At 41.7% G+C, this 20724-nt stretch overlaps 1 protein-coding gene and 1 pseudogene across 5 annotated transcripts in view; one reads left to right on the plus strand and one right to left on the minus strand.

Moving 5' to 3' along the window:
• Positions 1 to 466: 466 nt before the first annotated feature.
• Positions 467 to 3010, minus strand: LOC101437946 (protein O-GlcNAcase pseudogene; annotated as a pseudogene).
• A 5631-nt stretch (positions 3011 to 8641) lies between these two features.
• LOC101437523 (zinc finger protein 596-like) overlaps positions 8642 to 20724 on the plus strand; it is a 40427-nt gene continuing 28344 nt past the window's right edge. For 2 of the 5 annotated variants that reach the window (XM_058275487.2, XM_058275491.1), the window contains exon 1: positions 8642 to 8880. The gene's annotated coding sequence lies outside the window, so the exon portion shown is untranslated. Of the gene's footprint in view, positions 8881 to 8901; positions 9037 to 20724 lie in introns of those variants that run through there. The other 3 variants (XM_058275490.2, XM_071207807.1, XM_058275486.2) reach the window with 3 other exon arrangements.

Here is a 20724-nt window from a genome sequence, read left to right on the forward strand (position 1 = left end):
TCTTAGCCATAAAAACTCATTTGTATTTAACATTTCCCTTTTTTGGTCAAGGCCTTTTTCTGAATGCGTTGCTTGTTGGTGCTTGGTAATAATCCCGCAGTGCCAGGAAGGCTCATCCACAGGCAACATGCCCCATGCCAGGGGTGGGGATGGAAGGTAGTGCATTTATATGCAGACAGACCATTAGCCAGGTCCTTGATATTTATGGTTGTACTTACGAACCTTTTCTTATCAAATTGAAACTTAGCCTAGTATTATATATTGCCTACAAGGTACCTCCTGAAAGCCTCCTTGTTGCTCAAATGTGGCCTCTCTCTAAGAGAAACTCAGCATATATACGGTCTTCTTTGTTTCCAATCCAAATGGCATTTTGTTGCCACCCCAGAGGCTGAACTGTATGAAAACCCCAACCACCATCCACCAGGTAGAATTAAGAAACTTGGTCAGTTCACAAGGCCAAAAAATGTCACAAGCTCCAGCCAAGTGTAACCACATCCTTTGGAAATCCTTCCATTTTTGCAATTTCAGAACAGCCTAATGTGCTGCAAAATTCCAGAACTCTCATATTCTCTGGTTTCTTATCATGGCCTGAGAAGCCATTAGTCTTGAGTGAAGACAGGAGGCAAGCCATTATGCTGTTGGCCACACTTGAATCAGTTACTTTTTTGTGAATATCCATCTTTATCAAAGAAGGGAAATTGGCAAGGAAAGTATCTGGCAATACTTCCTGCTTTTCATGGAAGTTCAACATGATTTTCTCAGCCTCAGAGAGTCCTTTGTCACCATTTGCCTTGGTATACTTCTTCTGCATGAAGGGAATCCAGGGAATTTTACATTTTTAAAGGAAGGATGTCACATATGCAGTACCCAAAGCATAACCACGTATATCTTCTTCATCATCTAGGACAAAGCAATAGTCCAAGCTGAGGGGAAGCAGCCCTCATACTAACTTGTCTCCAATAAGTCAGGATGACTTTGAAAAGGCAACCCACTCTACCACCATACAATTCTCTGCAAATCTTACACAGCAAGGAAAAATGGTCTGACAGTATTTAGGAAAATATGGTCTGATAATATAGATTTTGGAGGTAGGAGTCCATGGGGGTTGCCCCATTAATTGGCAGGAACTCTCCTGCTAGACCACTTCCGAAGGCCCAGGGTTTCTGGTCTCCAATTTAAGAACTGTGCTGAAGAATGACTACCACATTCTAACTACTGTGCAAAAGACTTCACCATACACATTGCACTCTTTATATCCCAAGCATAGGAGTACATCTCATAAAGCATGTTCTATTGACACAACTGGCGAGCAATGTGAACATTCCCATCACTAGTCCACAAATCTCTTCAAACTGCTCTTGGCTGCCATTCTTCAATTTTTCAGTCTTTTCCTTTACAATTGACACACTGATTTGCTTAAAGCCACTAGAACTCCTGCAGCATCTGTGCTCCTTTAGGTCCATGCTCATAAGGAAGGTAAAATAGATCAACAAGTAACTGCAAATCCTTCAGAGTCACTGGTTCCACAGTGTGCAAAGACTTATCACTTGATCTGGTACAAACTGCTCCTTGCTAGTCTTTTCATCATTCTGCATAGGGACATCGCTAGAGCAATATTCCTGCATAACCATCTTGGAGATCTTGATTCAGTTATGCCTTCTTTACTTGAAATTATTTCAAAATAAAAAGTTATACAAAGAAAAATTGTGTTTATACAAAATCCTGTAAGTACATGTTCATAGAATTTTAAAGGTAGATAAAAAGAACATATTAGCATATTGTGAAGATATGTTCCAATGAAGAGTATTGACCAGGAAATAACAAACTGAACTGCAAGGCACCAAAGGCATTTATTTGGGGTCTTAAAATTGCAATTCAGGGAGCACAGATTCAGGTAATAACCCAAATTGTGTTCTGCTTGTGTCTTCCACACCAGGATTTTAAATTAAAAGATTACATACATGGTTTGTGATTGGTACTTATTTGAGGTGCTCCAAATGACCTTCAGATTAGATAGTTTGCTGAATTCTTGGTCTTGTGCTTTGTTTCTTGTGTCCTGATGTCCTTAGGGATAGGAGGAACATTGTTGCTCTGAAGCTTTGCATTTTTTGGCAGATTGTGATATCTTATTGAGACTTGAATATTTGGAACCTCCAGAATACCTTGCTGACTCATTCGAATAGTCACTACATTTTATTTTATTTTTTTTTTAATAAGTAGAATTTTAAGGTGCTGGAAATATGCAACCTACACGACTAATTCTTTTAAAAGTGAGACAGGACACAAACTAAATACTTTATTTAGGGTTTGGCTTTTGAGAAAAGGTAGCTATATTGTCTTAATACAATGGGCCAAGAAGGATGTAATGGATACAGCAATGTGCATATCATTTTTGGGGGGTCGGGTGGGGAGGATTGTGTGAAGGCGATTCAGTTCTTGCCTAAACCGATCTTTTTCTCAATGAATTATTAGGTAATATTATTAGGTAAAAGAAGGGGGAGTAAAGGTTGGAAGAATATAGAGAAGATAGGATATGGATGTTGTGGCTTCTGGGGAAAGATTTTATTAGAGAAATGTAACGATTTATGGGCAATGTTCATTGCCCATTTGGTATGTAGATGTATGTGGTAGTTTGAGGCTTTTATGGACCCAAAATAATCATGTCCTTAACCCTAATCCTTTTCTGTGGGTGTGAAACTATTGGAAGTGAAACCTTCTTTTGATTAGGGCATGGCCCAAGGTGAGTATTTATCCTCTTACTGGAGTTTTTTATAAATGAGATAAATACAAACACAGAGAAAAAGTCATAGAAGCAAAGAGAAACCCACGGGAACTGAGAGAGAATGCCACTGAAGCAGAGGATAAGGCAGAAATACATGTGCCTTGCCATGCAATAAGAGGAAGCCAGGCAATATATTGGGCTTCACTTTTCAGGAAGTTTCGGATCACAGAGAGGTTCAACAATGGCAGGGGAGGAATACTGGTGTGCAATGTTATTGATGGGACACATGGTTGGCAGGGAGTTCTACAGGGCATATATGCAGGGTACATAAAAATGTTTGGATATTTTCATAGTGGATACAATTAAAAACAACAACTGAGGGAGTGCTGAGTTCTTAGTCAGGGGAGCTCTATCACAGTCCCTAAAGGAACAGCAACAATTCCCCAAGTACAACAGCAAAGATCAAAAAAGGATGAAGGTCCAACAATGAGCCCTTGATACTAATGACTATACTTGTGAGCCTGTGCTGTGCACCTGAAATAAGAACAAGGCCTAGAGCTTCAGGATGCCTAAAAGTTACCTCCTGAGAGCCTCCGTGTTGCTCAAATGTGGCCAATCTCGAAGCCAAACTCAGCATGTAAATGCATTGTCTTCCCCCCCAGCGTGGGACATGACTCCCGGGGATGAGCCTCCCTGGTGCCGAGGGATTACTACCAAGTACCAGCTGATAATGTAACTAGAAAATGACCTTGAATAAAAGGGTCAACTCAGACCAGCAGAATATCTCAGTCAACATATAATACCAGGAATTAAAAGTGCTTTTTGACCTGAAACAAGGGGGAAATGGAGAGGACAAATGAGTTTATATGGCTATGAGTCTCCAAAAAGAGCTGGGAGGTTATCAGAGGGGTTGCCCTTAGGCACACCTCAGCAGAGACCCAGAGACAGATAAAGTAGATACAACTCCAGGTATTGGTTCTTCTGAGGGCTACAGAGACCCACAGGTTCTATGGACATGGCAGATGGAGTTCAGGCCATGTCAGTTGGCCCTTCTTTGGAGTTTGTGTTTCTGTGTGATGGAGCTGGACTCAGATGTGATCTTTGTTCACAAGCCTCTCCTGTTACATTTACCAGAACTGTAGTTGGTGCTGGGGTTTAACATATACCCAGAGGACCTGAATCTCTGGACTGACCATATGATAGCCAGGCTCTGAGCCTCAACAGACTTCAGCTCCTACACTCTGGTTTATTGGACTTACCCCACTCAGCTAACATGGAGTTGAAGAAGGTCAACCACCACACCATGGAGCCAAGAGTGCCTACAACTGAAAGCAGGAGGATTGCATCCAGCATCCATGTGGAATCTAAGCCCCTATTGATATAGATGTGGAGTGGACACAACCAATCCAAGGTCCACAGGATGGAGGAATGGAATATGGATTAGAGTGGACTTACTGATATTCTATTCATGAACTATTGCGATTAGTGATTGAAGAAAATGTGGCATTGGTGTGGAGAAAGTGGCCGTGGTGGCTGCTGGGTGTGGGGAATGGGAGGAAGAGATGAGATCTGGAGGCATTTTCGGGACTTGGAGTTGTCCTGGGTGATGCTGCAGGGACAGTTACCAGACATTGTATGCCACAGTTTTGCCACATTTCATATTGTCTTCAGCAGAGCTCAGCTATGTGGTGAAATTGTTCAAATATAAAAGCAAATGGTGGAGCTCTTCTCTGATGGAATTTTGCCAGGGAAAGGAGACAGCAACCAGGGACTTTAAGATATTTACAAGAGAGTGGCAATCTAAGAGAAAAGGTTGAAGCTAGTTGGATTGTGTTTGTTGGTTTTTTGGGGGAGTGTGTTTACTTCAGAGGGGAATGGATGGTATGAATGGACTGTGGTCATGGATAAGGTGAAAGAATTGTTAGACAGCACGTATTTGTGCAACTAGTCTGGCAGGATAGGAGGGTGTGGTCAGTCTGCTTACCAAGGAATATTGCCAATCTGTCACAGTTAAGATGACATAAATTTAATGAGGGACAGAGAGACAAGCCTTGGTAAAAGCAGCTATGGGGCCTCTTAACAGTAAGGAATGTTTCCATGCTGAATGGAGTGGCAGGGCTTGTGGTAGTTTGAGGTTATTTAATGAATCCCAAAGAGAAAGATTATGTTTGTAAACTACTCTATTCCTTGTTTGCCTTAAATTCAGCTGAGGAACCTTTGTTTAGATTACTTGATAAGATCACTGTAGGGCTTTTGATTGGACTAAGTCAGTAAGGCATAACTCAGGTTGGGTCTATACCCCCTTGCAGGGTCTGATATAAATGGAAGCACAGACAAAGACTGAGACAGACAGGAAGAGAGAGACCTCTCCTTTTTGATCCTGCCATGTGACTGGTGAAGCCTCAAAGAGGTGAAGTCCTAGGGTAGAGATGAGCCATTTGCCTGATAGTTTACAACTGAAATTGGGAAGAGAGCAGAACAGCCAAGACTGATATAGGGGGACTGGAGATAGAGAACCTATGCCATCTTGCAGCTAAAATCAGGAAGAAAGAAGCTCAACTGAGTCTGAGAGGAAGCCCAGAGCAAACAGCGACCAGATAGAGATCATCCACAATCTTCTTACTTCAACACATGGCAGCTGACTTTGGTGAGAAAGCACCTTTTAGGGTGCCTCCAATTGGACTTTTCATGGCCTTGGAACTGTAAGCTTTTACCCCAAATAAATCCCCTGTAGCAGTTTGATGTAATTGATGAATTCCAAAAAGAATTATTGGATTATGCTTGTAATCTGGTCTGTACCTGGGCATGACTAAGTTATGATTGGGGCTTTGAATTTCTTTTTTCATTTGAGACCTTGTAAGTTAACAAAACTATCTTGCATACTGTACAGGATTCCCATACATTGCCCCACCAACAACATACATTGTTGTGATACATTTGTTACAATCGATGAAGGAACACCATCATAATACTACTGCTATCTATAGTCCCCAGACATCCTATTATTAACACCATATATTCATTAGTAGGATATATTTGTTACAGTTCATAAGAGAACATTCTCATATGTGTATTGTTAACCATAGTCCATCATTCACCGCAGGGTTCACTGTGTTGTACTATCCCTTGCCGTGTACAGTCCATCCAAAATGTACACTCGGCATTCAGTTTCATCACAGAGATATGCTGTCATCAGCTTGGCCCATTTCAGAATGTTTTCATTACTCCAAAGGTAAAAATTCTATTCCCTGTTATATACCCAATTATTGATCCTTAGCATGATATAGTACCTTCTTTGCTACTGCTGTAAATACATTACAATATTACTGTTATTTGTAGTCTATGTATAACATGAGTTGTATTTTTCCATGCATCTCCATATTCTTAACACCTTATAATAGAGGAACATTCTTGTGTTTGTACTACTACATTTGTTAATTCATAATTCTTAGTTATACAATGACTTGTAATTAATAAGAACAATCCTGAGATTTCATATGACAAGGAAAAAGCATAGAACCAGTTTCTCAGTCATAGTGTAACCAAGGGTTAAGAATTAACAAATGATTATGATTACCAAATCTTTATATAGATGCTTTTTTGTTTTACTATTCCAGATATTACAGAATAGCCAAAAGTTAATACCTGAAATTACTGAAACTCACCACTCTCACCCTTGTTTATGGTTATTCCAAACTAGTTTTCACCCTTATGTATACTTGCTATTATGATGGTAACCACTCCATCCTTCCCTGATTGAATCTATAACAACTCTAAACTCCTCAAATTTGGGGAGACAAATTTAGGCCATTAGGCCATCTGATCTCGCTATGAGCTGGCAATAAACTCTCTTTGAAACCCTGATGTCTCATTTTGGTAATTTTGAAGTACATCAGGCAAAGGACCCCACTTTTGCTCAGTAACAATAGTTACAGTGCTTCATCTCATTCATCTCTTAGCTTTCCTCTGAAGTGGCTCAGGTCTGAAAGCTGCAGTGGTGTCTTGACAGTGCGTTCATATTGAACATTCAGTGTACCTTATACAATATGGTACGTGCAGCTAATCCTGTTGTAGAAGATACATGTATCTTCTGCATTAAAGGGCTTAAATACTGGAGGGTATCTGAGAACACTGAACAATGGGACCAATCCAGGCCATCACTTTTTCTAACCCAGAAAACACCCCCAAATCATTTGAGAATCATTGACATAGAGGGAGACATTTTACTTTATGTTTTCTTTGAGAGTAGCCAAGTTGTAACTGAGGGTTAAGAATTAACAAGCAATTATTATTAAAAGTTCATTGTATAGATGCCCTTACATTATTAATATAAAATAGCCAAGGATTATATCTGAAATTGCTGGACTTAGCCTAGACCTGCTATTGTTATGATCATTCTAAACAGGTCTCATCCCTGTTGATGGTTGCTCTAGAATTATCCTCACCTTTGTATATACTTACTACTGTGATGAAAACCACTCCACCCTCCTCTGTTTAATATCCATATGAAAATCCTTGTAACTGACCCACTCTGTCCTTTCCTATCCCAGAACCTTGTGACTCACCCTGGTTTGTTGCCCACCCCGCATCCTGTTCAGGCCCTTTAGTGTTTATTAACAGAGAAACCAGTGCCAGTTCCACTCCAATTACTCAACAGTATCCTAATGTTATAAAATATTAGGATGTCTGCAGATCCAGAAGGCAGTTTTGGGTCATTAGTCTACTGTGCTCCCTTGCTTGTACAAACAAACTCTTCCTCTCTTTGAAACCCCAGTGTCTCAGATACTGGTCTTTAGAATGAATCAGGGGGAAGCAGACATGGCTCAACTGATAGAGTGTCTGCCTACCGTATGGAGGGTTCAGGGTTCGATACCCAGGGCCTCCTGGCCTGTGTGGTGAGCTGGCCCACGCACAGTGCTGCCACACGCAAGAAGTGCTGTGCCATGCAAGGGTGTCCCCTGCACAGGGGTGCCCCACACGCAAGGAGTGTGCCCCACAAGGAGAGCTGCCCTGCATGAAAAAAGCACAGCCTGCACAGGAGAGGTGCCACACACACAGAGAGCTGACGCAGCAGGATGATACAACAAAAAAAGAGACGCAGTTTCCCGGTGCCGCAGACAAGAATGCAAGCGGACACAGAAGCAGACACAATGAATTGACACAGAGAGCAGACAATAGGGGGGAAGGGGAGAGAAATAAATAAAATGAATCTTAAAAAAAAAAAAGAGTGAATCAGGGAGAAAGATCCTGCATTTGCTTGGAAGAGGAAGATGTAAAAACACTGATGAACCTTACAAATGGCACCTCTGAATTAAGAATATTTGGCAAATTAATTTAAAACTTGCTCAGAGATTTTTTAAAAATCTATTTTAACTCATAATAGATCATAAAAGAGGTAGCAGGGATCACAAATACTATTCTCAGCTGTTTGCCTGGTTCCCACATGAACCTCAGAGCAGCCCACTGAACCAGGCTCCATCTTCCTCCTGCTGACGTTTAGGAGCTGACGGGCCGAGAGCACTGACAGGTAAGACCAGCGTTCAGGCAGACCAACTCCTAAGACACTTGCAGGGTGTGGACATTATGTGCTCCAAGATGCTGACGGACGGATCTGAACTGGGCAGGAAAACTTTCTGCAACAGGGTTCATTTTCTCGGTGTAAAACAAGCTTTGCAATTTCAATTAATTTGTGATATTTCACTTCCCCGGACCAGGCAATGCTCACTTATCAAAGTAGGAGCCTAAGGGAGAAATTCACAACAATGGAAAAATAGAGAGCTTCTTCATTTCTACCCTAGAACCCGCCCACCCCACCCCAGACCCCGCCCCGGGAGCACTGGCAGGGAGTCCTGAGGAAGGCGGAGGAGGAGGAGGAGGAGGAGCCTCGCCCACCGCGGGGCTCACGCAGCGCCCCCTGCTGGGCTTCCTCGGCCCCCGCAGCTCTGCGCCCTGCGCTGGGAACCCCGGCTTCGGCCCGCGCGGCTTCCAGCTGTCAGTGCGGCGCTGGACAGTCACTCTCCTCCAGCCCCAGGAAATTTACCAACACGCAGCTGACAACTGACCGACCGGGCCGAGGCCCCGCAGGCCGGAGGAGGGCGGACGCGGAGCGGGCGGGGGCCGCGCGAGTCACGTGGGAGGCCGCGGACACGCGCCCCACGGTGCGGAGGTTTACCGGGGAGGGTCCAGGTGGGCGGGTGGGGAGAGGGCGCGGGTCCACGGTGGCCGTGGACGGAGGGTTCCGCGCGCGGAGGGGAGACCGCCCTGCTCCCGGCGGGAGGCGCCGTTGGCTCCGGGACGACCCGGCGACGTCCGCAGTGAGTGAAACTTCCTGCTGCAGCTTGCCCTGGGGCGGGAGCTTCGCCGCGGCCGCTGCGAGAGGTTTTTCCTGAAATAGCGAGCACAGAGCTTCATTTTCTTCACTGTCGCCATGTGGATGATTCTTCACTTTCTCGTGTAGTATTTTAGCAAGACTTGTTTAACCTAAGTACGCGTGTACTGAGGGGGTTGCCGGCGCGAAACCTGACATCCTGTCGGGTGTTTGCCTTTTTGGGTCAGTCAGGTTTCTGTAGACAACAATCCTGGGCTAGTACAGACCCAGAAAAAGCACATCCGGTAATACCGAAACAAACCCGCGAAGTCTTGGAACCTTCCCATTGGGTGCGTTGGCGACAGGGCCGTCGGCTGCGCCGCGCTGGCTGGAGGGAGGGAAGATGGCGCCCTTTGTCTGCGTTTCGGTTTAATCTTCACCAGTTGCTCTATCCTGCGACTCCAACGTAGTGGAAAAAGATGGTGAATAATTTACAAGCACTAACATTAAAACGACACATTTACTTCATTTTAAATATCCTTTTCACTCCAAAAAAAAGGAAATTTATTTTAATGTTGCCTTTCTGGCTTTAATGGAAACAAACGTGTCGATGGAGAAATTACAGACTGAGCTGTATGGCAACAAAAGTGTTTATTCAGATGGATTCCCACTGGCCTTGGAACAAGAACTTATAATGAATGGCCTTCAGATCCTGAATGTTCCTTTCTGCTGCCCTTTCCTGTCCAGTCCACCCCGTTTGCCTGCAGTGCGCTCTGCTCTCGCTTTTTGGAATGAGCAGGCTCTCCAATTTCTCCGGCGTTTATAGATGTAGCCTTTAAACTAATTCTTATCCCAAGCAAATTTTCTAGGCTAGGGCTTTGCCCCTCCAAATCCTTGAGGTTTCAGGTAACATGCCTGTTCTTTCCATGTTTTTCCCATCTCCACAAATGAAGACCTTGGTATTATATGCAAAAATTAACCTTGTCATTTTACTCTAAATTATCTTTTCTAAACCAAAACGCCACTGGGCAGACTGATCGTTTGACATGCCAGTATAATCCCCCTTCCTGGCACAACCCTGACTCAGAGATAATCACTTGCCTCTAGAATGTGGCAGCATAGCTAGACAAGAAAGATGAAGAGTAACTTGAAAATATAAATTAACATGATGGAAAATAAAAATATAATAAATGCTTACCCAAAATACTGCTTATTAAAAATACACATGACAACTTTTTTTCAGAACAGTGAATTTTTATGAGTAAATATTATAAAGAAGACTGGATGTGTTTGTAGAAATTGTGTTTGCTCTTCACTTTCTAGTTCTTTCTTGTGTAGAATTACATTTTTGGTTTAAGATGGTTGTTCTTTTTGAATGAAGGTGTTTATGGCTATAAATTTCCCCATAGGCAGTGTTTTCTTTGCATCCTATAAGTATTGATACGTTGTGTATTCATTTCTGTTTGTCTCAATGTGTTTTCTAAATTCCTGTTAGTTATTTAAAAAGGTGGTGTTCATTTTCCACATATTCGTGAATTTTTCAGTTGCCTTCTGCTAATGATTTCTAGTTTCATTCCATATTGGTCACAGAAGATACTTATGATAAGTGTTTCTATGTATGTTGTAGGGTTACATATGGTCTAACCTGGGAAATCTTCCATGTGTATTTGAGAAGAATGTATATTCTGCTGAGTCTAGTTTGTTTACAGGGTTTTGCAAGACAACTCTCTCGTTATTGATCTTTATTTATTTTTTAATTGGTTCTTGCTCTGGATATGTGGTTTAATTTTTAAGGTTGCACTTTTTGTGCAATTGTTTTGCCTCCAGAAGAAAGCTTCCTTTCCTTTTCTGTTTCTCCGGAATCTTGATCTATTCTGTTTGTTTTTGTGCATAATTTTCTCCCTAGCTCCTCTGATTTGTTTTTATTCTCTCCCTCACTAAGTGCCACATTTTCCTTGCACTTTTCAGTTCCTATCTTACAGCAATTTAGTTTAACTCTCCCTCCCCACCCCCCTTTTTTTAACCCTTTCTCAGACTTTTCTGCCTCAGGTTTCTTTCCATTAGGATATCCCATATGGAAGAGCCAGGTGGTGTCAGTCCTGAAAGGTGGGTCACTCCAGAAAAGTCCATTTTGCTTTTAGGTGGTGTCCAGTCAACAAAGACTGGATTTGAGAGAGTGCACCACTTGCCAGCTGAGGTCCCTCTTTTTTTCCCCTGGCCTTGTGGGCCCTTTTGTATACAGCACTCCTAAGTGGTTGTGTTCCATTCTGGGTCTCTTGAGGATTTGGGACCTTGTGCCTGGATATGCATGGGGCTCTAACACTGCTGTGAGTAACTCTGTAGTCTGTATGTTTGGTGGGAGGGATTCCTGCCGCTCTGTTTCTGAGCGACTCCCAAGCTGCACAGGACTGAATAAGGGGGAGGGTGGGGGACCAGTCTGCCCAGGATGGAAATTTCCTTCCTGATATTTTTCCTTTTCTTCAATTCAGCATTTGTGGAGTCCTTTTCTAGTCTCTATCATTCTCCCGAATCCAAGTGGGATTTGTCCTTTTATTCATTGAATTGCAAGTGGAGGTTTTTGCAGGTGGTGTCTTCCATGGTCACTTTGATGATGTCACTCTTTCTCCATATATTTTGGTGCTCTGTTTTTCCACGCATGTGTTTATAATCATATTTTCTTGATAGATTTACTTTGACAGTATTAAATGACTGTGCTACAGAATGACTACCCATTTTCCTTTCTGTGGTCAGTAAAAATTTGGGATATTATGAATAAAGATATTGTAGTTATTCATATGCAAGTCCTTACTGTAAATGTTTCATTTCCCCTGGGTGAGTACCTGGGAGTAAAAAGCATTAACCACACTATAGTCGTGTGTCAAAAATTTTTTTTTTAACAACTCCATTGCTGTATAATATACATGCCCTAAAATTCACCTGTTTTCATGTGATAACATGGATGAATCTTGAGAACCTTATGTTGAGTGAAGCAACCCAGACATTGAAGGACAAATACTACATGACCTCAATGATATGAAATAAACAAGCTGCCCTAGATAGCAAGAGACTGAACGATAGGCTTACAGGAAATCGGAGGGTGGAGGAAGGATATGAGCCGATGTCTGCAGGGGTGGAACTTAAGACGAGATGGTGGTAAGTATGAACACAAAGAAGAGATAAAATGGGGGCAAGGGGTTGCCTTTGGTTGGGGCTTTACGGGTTTGAGGGTGGCTGGGGAGGGACGGTTGGGTAATGTTGCCCAAAAGTGGGGGGAGGGAGGGGTAGCATACGAACACAGGAGAGGGTTAGGAGGTGGTGGAGAGTAAAATGCCGAGAAAATAATATCAAAATATAATAAAGAGGGTTACCTGTTTAGAATGCTCGGAGGGGAGGGTCTGATGCAGGACGGGCTCCTGGGGAATGTCTAAATGCTCATTCTGCCAGAGTGGGTGACACCATGGGGTAGAATCCCAAGTAGTGAGAGTGGGGGTGGACCCACATCCTGGGGAGGACTAATGCCACCAAATAGAGGGAACTCTATCCCTCGAGAGAAAGGGTGGCTCCCAGGGCATTGGGGCAGATGAGCAAGTTAGGCCCTAAACACTATTCCATCTATCTCTGGAAGTGGCTCCTCAGGAAACGGAGGTTGACTGTCACTGTGGGCACCAAGGTGGAAGGGAAAATGGATGTTAAATGTGTGGAACCAAAGTAAATGGGGGGCAAGGGAGGAGTTTCTTGAGAGTACACAAGGATGGATATAAAACATGTAATATTACACTATAACATATAGGAGACGACAGACTGATAATGTAAACCATAATGTAAAACATAGGAGAACTAAAAATGTAAAGAACTGTGTATCCTAAAGTATGCACCATAATGAAAGCACAGATATTACCATGTTAGGAAGCTAATATCTCAGACTCGGTACATCACCTTAAGTAAATATGATGTGAATAGGGTGTAAGAGTATCGCTGTGGAAGGAAAAAGGTGTTGTGGTGAATGTATGGGAGTGTTGTATATTATATATATGCATTGCTGTGGTCTAGGACTCCTACGAAGAAACGCTGAATAATTAGGGGGGGGGGGGGGGAAAAGGATAGGATGTGGAATTTTTTCAAGTCAACATTCTTTATCTAAGTTCTTTATCTAACTTTATCCAAGTTCTTTATCTATCCTTTAAACCCATCGCTATATGCCATTCCCTAGTAAGGGACCATGACATTATATTGGGCTTCAAATTTCGGGGAGTTCTGGATCACAGAGTGTTTCAACAATGGCAATGGAGGGATACTGGTATGGGATAACAATGACAGGTGATATATGGCTGACAGGGAGCTGTACAGAACATATGTCCAGGATGCATGGTAATGATTGGATATACTCATAGTGGCAACAATTAAAAACCCAGCAGGGGGGGTACTGGGTTCCTGGCCAGTGGTGCTTTGTCGTGGTCCCTAGGGGAGCAGCGATAGTCTCCCAGGTACAGCGGCGGGGACCGGGAGGGAGTGAGGGTTCAACAGTGAGCCCCTGATGCTAATGACTATGCTTGTGAGCTGATAAACCTAAAATAAGAACAAGGCCTAGAGCAACATTGTGCCTGGGAATTTCCTCCTGTCAGCCTTCATGTTACTCAAATGTGGCCAGTCTCGAAGCCAAACTCAGCATGTAAATGCAATGCCTTCCCTCCAGCGTGGGACATGACACCCGGGGATGAGCCTCCCTGGCAACGAGGGACCACTATCAACTACCAACTGATGATGCAACTGGAAAATGACCTTATACGGAAGGTTCAATGCGGATCAGCAGAATATCCATGTCTACATAAAATACCATGGCTTTAAAATGCTGTTTGACCTAAAGTAAGGGGGAAATGGAAAGGAGAAATGAGTTTATATGGCTACGAGTTTCTAAAAAAGAGTCTGGAGGCTGGCAGAAGGTTTGCCCTCATGCACAACTGAGCAGAGTCAGAGAGACAGATAAAGCAGATACAACCCCCAGATATTGGTTCCTTTGAGGGCTAAAGAGACCCATGGGAGTTATGGTCATGGCTGATGGGGTTAACTACCAGGGCAGATGGCCCCTCTTTGGAAATGGTGTTTATGTGTGATGAATCTGGACTCAGATGGGATCTCCCTTCATAAGACTTTCATGCTAATGTGCTGGAGGTGCAGTTAATGTTGGGGTTTAAGATATATTTAGGGGATTTGAATCTCTGGACTGACAATGTGATAGCCAGATCCTGAGCCTCAACAGACTCCAGCACCTACAATCTGATTTATTGGACTTACCACACTCAGCTAAGATGGAGGTGAAGAAGGACAACCACCACACCATGGAGCCTAGAGTGATTACAACTGAAAATGGGAGGATTGCATCCAGCATCCAGGTGGAATCTGAGCCTCCTCTTGACATAAAGGTGCAATGGACACAACCAATCCAGTGTCCACATAGAAGAGGTGGCATTGGATTGGGAAAAGTGGACATAATGGACAAAGGGTATGGGGAAAGGCAGGAAGAGATGAGAGGTGGAGGCATCTTCGGGACATGGAGCTGCCCTGGATGGTGCTTCAGAGGTAATCACCGGACATTGTAAATCCTCACAGGGCCTACATGATGGAATAGAGGAGAGTATGGGCCATGATGTGAACCAATGTATATGAGGTGCAGAGGTGCCCAAAGATGTACTCACCAAATCCAATGGATGTGTCATGATGATGGGAACGAGTGTTGTTGGGGGGGGGGGGGGAGAGGGGGGGTGGGGGGGTGGGGTTGAATGGGACCTCACATATATATTTTTAATGTAATATTATTACAAAGTCAATAAAAAATAAAAAAATTAAAAAAAAAAAAATGCTGTTTGACCTAAAGTAAGGGGGAAATGGAAAGGAGAAATGAGTCTATATGGCTATGAGTTTCTAAAAAAGAGTCTGGAGGCTGGCAGAAGGATTGCCCTCATGCACAACTGAGCAGAGTCAGAGAGACAGATAAAGCAGATACAACCCCCAGATATTGGTTCCTATGAAGGCTAAAGAGACCCATGAGAGTTATGGTCATGGCCGATGGGGTTTACTACCAGGGCAGATGGCCCCTCTCTGGAAATGGTGTTTATGTGTGATGAATCTGGACTCAGATGGGATCTCCCTTCATAAGACTTTCATACTAATCTGCTGGAGGTGCAGTTAACGTTGGGGTTTAAGATATAGTTAGGGGATTTGAATCTCTGGACTGATAATGTGATAGCCAGGTCCTGAGCCTCAACAGACTCCAGCACCTACAATCTGATTTATTGGACTTACCACACTCAGCTAAGATGGAGTTGAAGAAGGACAATCACCACACCATGGAGCCTAGAGTGATTACAACTGAAAATGGGAGGATGGCAGCCAGCATCCATGTGGAATCTGAGCCTCCTCTTGACATAGAGGTGCAATGGACACAACCAATCCAATGTCCACATAGAAGAGGTGGCATTGGATTGGGAAAAGTGGACATGGTGGACGATGGGTATGGGGAAGGGCAGGAAGAGATGAGAGGTGGGGGCGTATTTGGGACGTGGAGCTGCCCTGGATGGCGCCTCGGGGGTGATCACCGGACATCGTGGATCCTCACAGGGCCCACTGGATGGAATAGAGGAGAGTATGGGCCATGATGTGAACCATTGTCTATGAGGTGCAGAGGTGCCCAAAGATGTACTTACCAAATCCAATGGATGTGTCATGATCATGGGAACGAGTGTTGTTGGGGGGGGAGAGGGGGGGTGGGGGGGTGGGGTTGAATGGGACCTCACATATATATTTTTAATGTAATATTATTACAAAGTCAATAAAAAATAAAAAAAAAAAAAAATTCACCTGTTTTAATTATACAGTTCCTTGGGGTTTTTTAGTAAATGTACAGAGTTAAGAAATCGTCACCACAGTCCAATTTTCCCTCTCATCCACCTTTGATTTACTCTATCAAGTACATTTGACGCTCTTGCTGCCTCTTTACTTCTTGAAATGCTGCCATCACTTAGCCTCAGGTTAAGCACATTCTCCTTTTTCATTTTATCTGTCCTCATTGTCCTTTCCTTCTTTGTCTCTGCTTTTTCTCCAAAACTTCTAAGCATGAATGTTTCCCCAGGTTTCTGTTCTTGAACCATTTTCTTTCTTCGGGAACTCATTCACTTGGTAGCATCCAGATGCCTGGCTTCAAACACATCTCTTCTAGCATGACTCATTTATTAATTCATCCCAGTCCTGTCCTTGCAGTCCAGATTCACTCACAACTGACTCTGCAACATCTCCGTATGGATGTCTAACTTGCTGAAACCAAACTCAAACTCTAGAATTCTTGAACCTGTCATTTTGTGGTTTCCCACTTTCCATGTAAAGTGTCTCCATCTTGACAGCTGTTCGGCCATGTTGCCATGTCTTTTCTTTTTGTGTTTCTCCAGCTCACATCCACCTGATCAGCAAATCCCTTACCTCATCTTCCGAACACAACGTCTGCACCTGGCCCCTTCTTTACCTCCACCTTTCTTCCCTGGTCAGAGCTGCCCGGAGCCTCCTAACCCCTCTCATTTTGTCCCTCACCTCTACCAGTTCTTAAGTTCATGGAAAAAGGTGTCATTTACTTTTGGTAGGTATGTTGTACAGTGAGTGAAATTTATTATTCGTGATGATTAAATAGTCTGTCTTTTCTGATATTTTCTCTGCTTGTTCTATAAATTGCTGGGAGTTGTGCAAAAGCTTCAGTTCAGTTTGGGTTTTTCTATTACGTATTATATTTCTGCCACTTTTCAAAAGTCATGCTATTAGGCATGTACAAGTTTTAAATTGCTGCATTTTCCTGGTAATTGAAATCATGTTATCATTATGAAGGGATACTCAATTTCTAGTATTTTGTCTTTGTCTCTTTTTTGTGATATTGACACAAGATCTGTTCTTTTTAGTGTAGAAACAGTAGAACATATGTTCTGCCTTTACAGACAAACCTGGATTATGTTTTAGATGTGTCTTATAGATCATGCATTTCTTTTCTTTGTAAATTTACTTCACAATATTGTTTTTGTGAAATATTTATATTTAATTATTGTTAAACTTGCATTTTAATCTGCCTTTATTTCCTGGGTTTTCTATTTGTACCATCTCTTTTTTGTCCTGAATATCTTTTTCTGTTGTTATATACAAAGATAGTAACCATAAAGCTTATTATATATACTTATTCTAAAGTATTAATATTATTTCTTCACTATTTCTTTGTTGTATAATATCTTTACTATACTTAATTTGGTATTTTCCTGAGATTTTAGTAATATTATATTTAAGTAATATTCCCAGGGGTGGTCATCTTTCTTGATTAATTGAAGGAAAAAATAAAATTTTCTTACAGGATCTGGATTTATTAATCACTTGACTATTGGATGGAAACTAGAATTTAGTTGTTTCTCCCAAGCAGATTAAAAATCAAAATAATGTTTATCAGGCTATTTCCTTTTATGGTTAAGCTTTACAACCACTTGTCTCCCTTAAAATGATGTATTTGTGACAAGTTTTCTCCCTTAAAGTCTCCATTGGATATTCATATAATCTTTGTCTTAACATTATAATACATTGGCCTTTTCTGTTAGCATTATTACAATTTTTCCATTTATTATTAGAATTTTATTATGATATGTAAGGATACATAACTTTCATTTCTTAAAAGATAGAACAACAAGACTGTATATTTCTCTTTAAGATTGATTGCTAATTCAAATGTTTGAACTTCTTACTTGGTTATTGTGTGCTGGTTACTGTTAGACCCCTTTCTGCTTATAAAGTTTGATAAGGAAAAGTAATTAGTTATTTCTGTTGTTGACACAGTTTGTATCATTTATGGACTACATAAAAAAATTGCCAAAATGTTCACCCAAGGGATTTTTCATTTTCATTTTCATTTCATTTTTCATTTTTTCAAGGAAGTATGAGAATTTCCATTACTCCACACCCTCTTGTGTGTGTTTTTATTTTTAAAATTTATTATTATATCAATGTTACAAGTTAATTAACACAAGATAACTAAATAAAAATAAATCTGCTTTGTCAGTGGTTACACTGCCCTCCGTTTTTGTTCATTCCTCAATCTAGAGGGGTTTGGGACAATGTCTGCTATGCTGCTTCATAGATACTGGTAGATATTATGGAGCAGAGAAATTGACTTGTTTTGCTTGCAGTTGAAGATACCCCTTTTTTGTGGAGTGGGGCTGCTCCAGCCTCATTATTCTGTTAGTTGTCCAGGGAAGGCATGGAGACCTGGAGAGCAGGAGTTAACTACATGCCTGCTGAGTTTCAGGGATCAGCTGGCCTATGAAGAATCTGAAGACTTTAAGTCTCTAAGAAATATATTTAACAAGTAAATTGAAAATTATAAGTTTGGATAAAAGGGACAGAAATTCATGATTAGGGAATTTATAAATTAGTATAACTGATATATTGGGGAAATAGATTTACATATATTCCCAGGCAGGGCCCACTGAGGGGTTATTGATTTCATAAGGCCATGTGGCTTGCCTATGGTGTCCAGATGTCCCTAGAACCCTCAGGAACACTTGTTTGAGGCTTTGTTTACTATGGGAGTTTGTGAAGTCTGGCTGGGATCTATATTAGTGAAACTTCCAGAATGACCTCCGGGCTCACTCTGAAATTTCCTTGCCATAAAAACTCAGTTTTATTTAATATTTCTCCCTTTGGTCAAGGTCTTTATCCAAACGCATTGTTGATTAATGCATGGTAGTAATCCCTTGGTGCCAGGAAGGCTGATCCCTGGGAGTCATATCCCACATCAAGGGGGGAAGGGAGATAGTGAGTTTATTTGCAGTTTGGCTTAGAGGCCACATTTGAGTAACAAGGAGGTTTTCAGGAGACAATTCTGAGGCATTAGTTATACTTAGGCTTAATTTCATTATTACAGGAATAAAGTTTGTAAGTGCAAGCCTTAAGATCAAGGGCTTGGCTTATTGGCCTGTTTTCTTTTATTGGGCAAAGATTATATAATCCAGGGCTTTTTGCCATCTTATTTGAGAAAGTAGCAGGATTTCTCCAAGAAGAAATTTTAATGTTTTGTTAGCTACTGTGTGGACCTCTCTCTACCGAGAAAACATACCTTTGGCAACAAGGATACCTTTATATCCCACAGAAGTATCTAGCTATATAATTTACATGGTGTTCAAAAGACCCTGTCTGTTGAGACACCTGATTGTATTCCATCTTTATCTTCTTACCAGGTGTATTAGTCAGCCAAAGGGATGCTGATGCAAAATATCAGAAATTGGTTGGTTTTTATAAAGGATATTTATTTGGAGTAGGAGCTTCCAGATACCAGGCCATAAAGCATAAGTTACTTCCCTCACCAAAGTCTATTTGGGGCAAGATGGATGCCGACATCTGCAAGGGTTCAGGCTTCCTGGGTTCCTACATTCCTGGGGCTTGCTTTTCTCTGGGTTCAAGAGTCCTTTCTTCCTGGGGCTTGCTTCCCTTTCCTCTGCATTCTGACTTCCTGGGGCTCCAGCTTAAGTCTTCAGCATCAAACTCCAACATCAAAAAACCCTCCATCAAAAAGCTCCAACTTTGTCCTTTGTCATGCCTTGTATCTGTGAGTCCCTAAGTGGTGGGGACTCAATGCCCTAATGACGTGGCCAAAGCCCTAATCATAACTCAATCATGCTCAGGTACAGATCAGATTACAAACTTAATCCAATATATATTTTTGGAATTCATAACCGTATCAAACTGTTACACCAGGGTTATGTTAATTGACAGGTAGAATGTAAATTATATACATTCCTTGTTTGTCATGTAAAGTACTTAACATCTTCTAGAGAAGGCTCAGAGTAAAACAGTATAACTGGCAAGTAGCTATGATTGTTTCCATGGCATAAAATATTTTTCTAAGAATGAAATATGCAAAGTTCCCATAAAACATCACCCTACCCACCCATTTTTGACAGTTAATATTAGTGTGGTATCTTTGTTACAATTAATGCAAGAATGTTAAATTATTACTAACTGTACTCTATATTTTGCTTCAGGTGCATCCCCCCGCCCCCCCCCCCCATATTATTATTATTATTCCTATTATTAACACCCTGTACAAGTGGCATATTTTTGTTCCGGATCCTAAAAGAACATTCTTATATTTGTATTATTAACCACAATTCTTGGCCACCACAAGTTCACTGTATTACACAATCCCATGTTTTGTCCTCCAACCTTCTTCTGGCAATATATACAACCCGAAGCTTCCCTTTCAACCATGTTCTGAGACATACTTCAGCACTGTTAATTATACTCACATTGTTATGCTGCCCTCACTTCTGTCCATTTCCAAACCATTACAATCAACCTAGTTATGAACTCTGCACAGATTAAACATTGGCTCCCCATCCTCTACTCCTATTCTAACTAATGGTAACCTCTCTTCTAGATTCTACCTCTGAGTTTGCCTATTATATTTAGTTCTTATCAGTGAAATCATACAATATTTGTCCTTTTGTGTCTGGCTTATTTCACCCAACATAAGGTCCTTAAGATTCCTCACGTGTTAGTACTTCATTCCTTTTTACAGCTGAATGATATTCCTTTGTATGTATATACCACCATTCTCCATTCCCACCAACAGTGAATGAGTGTTCCTATTTCTCTATCTCCTCTCCAACTAGTAGTTTTCTGA

This window comes from Dasypus novemcinctus, chromosome 14 (assembly GCF_030445035.2).
Source record: "Dasypus novemcinctus isolate mDasNov1 chromosome 14, mDasNov1.1.hap2, whole genome shotgun sequence".
Taxonomy (NCBI): Eukaryota; Metazoa; Chordata; class Mammalia; order Cingulata; family Dasypodidae; genus Dasypus; species Dasypus novemcinctus.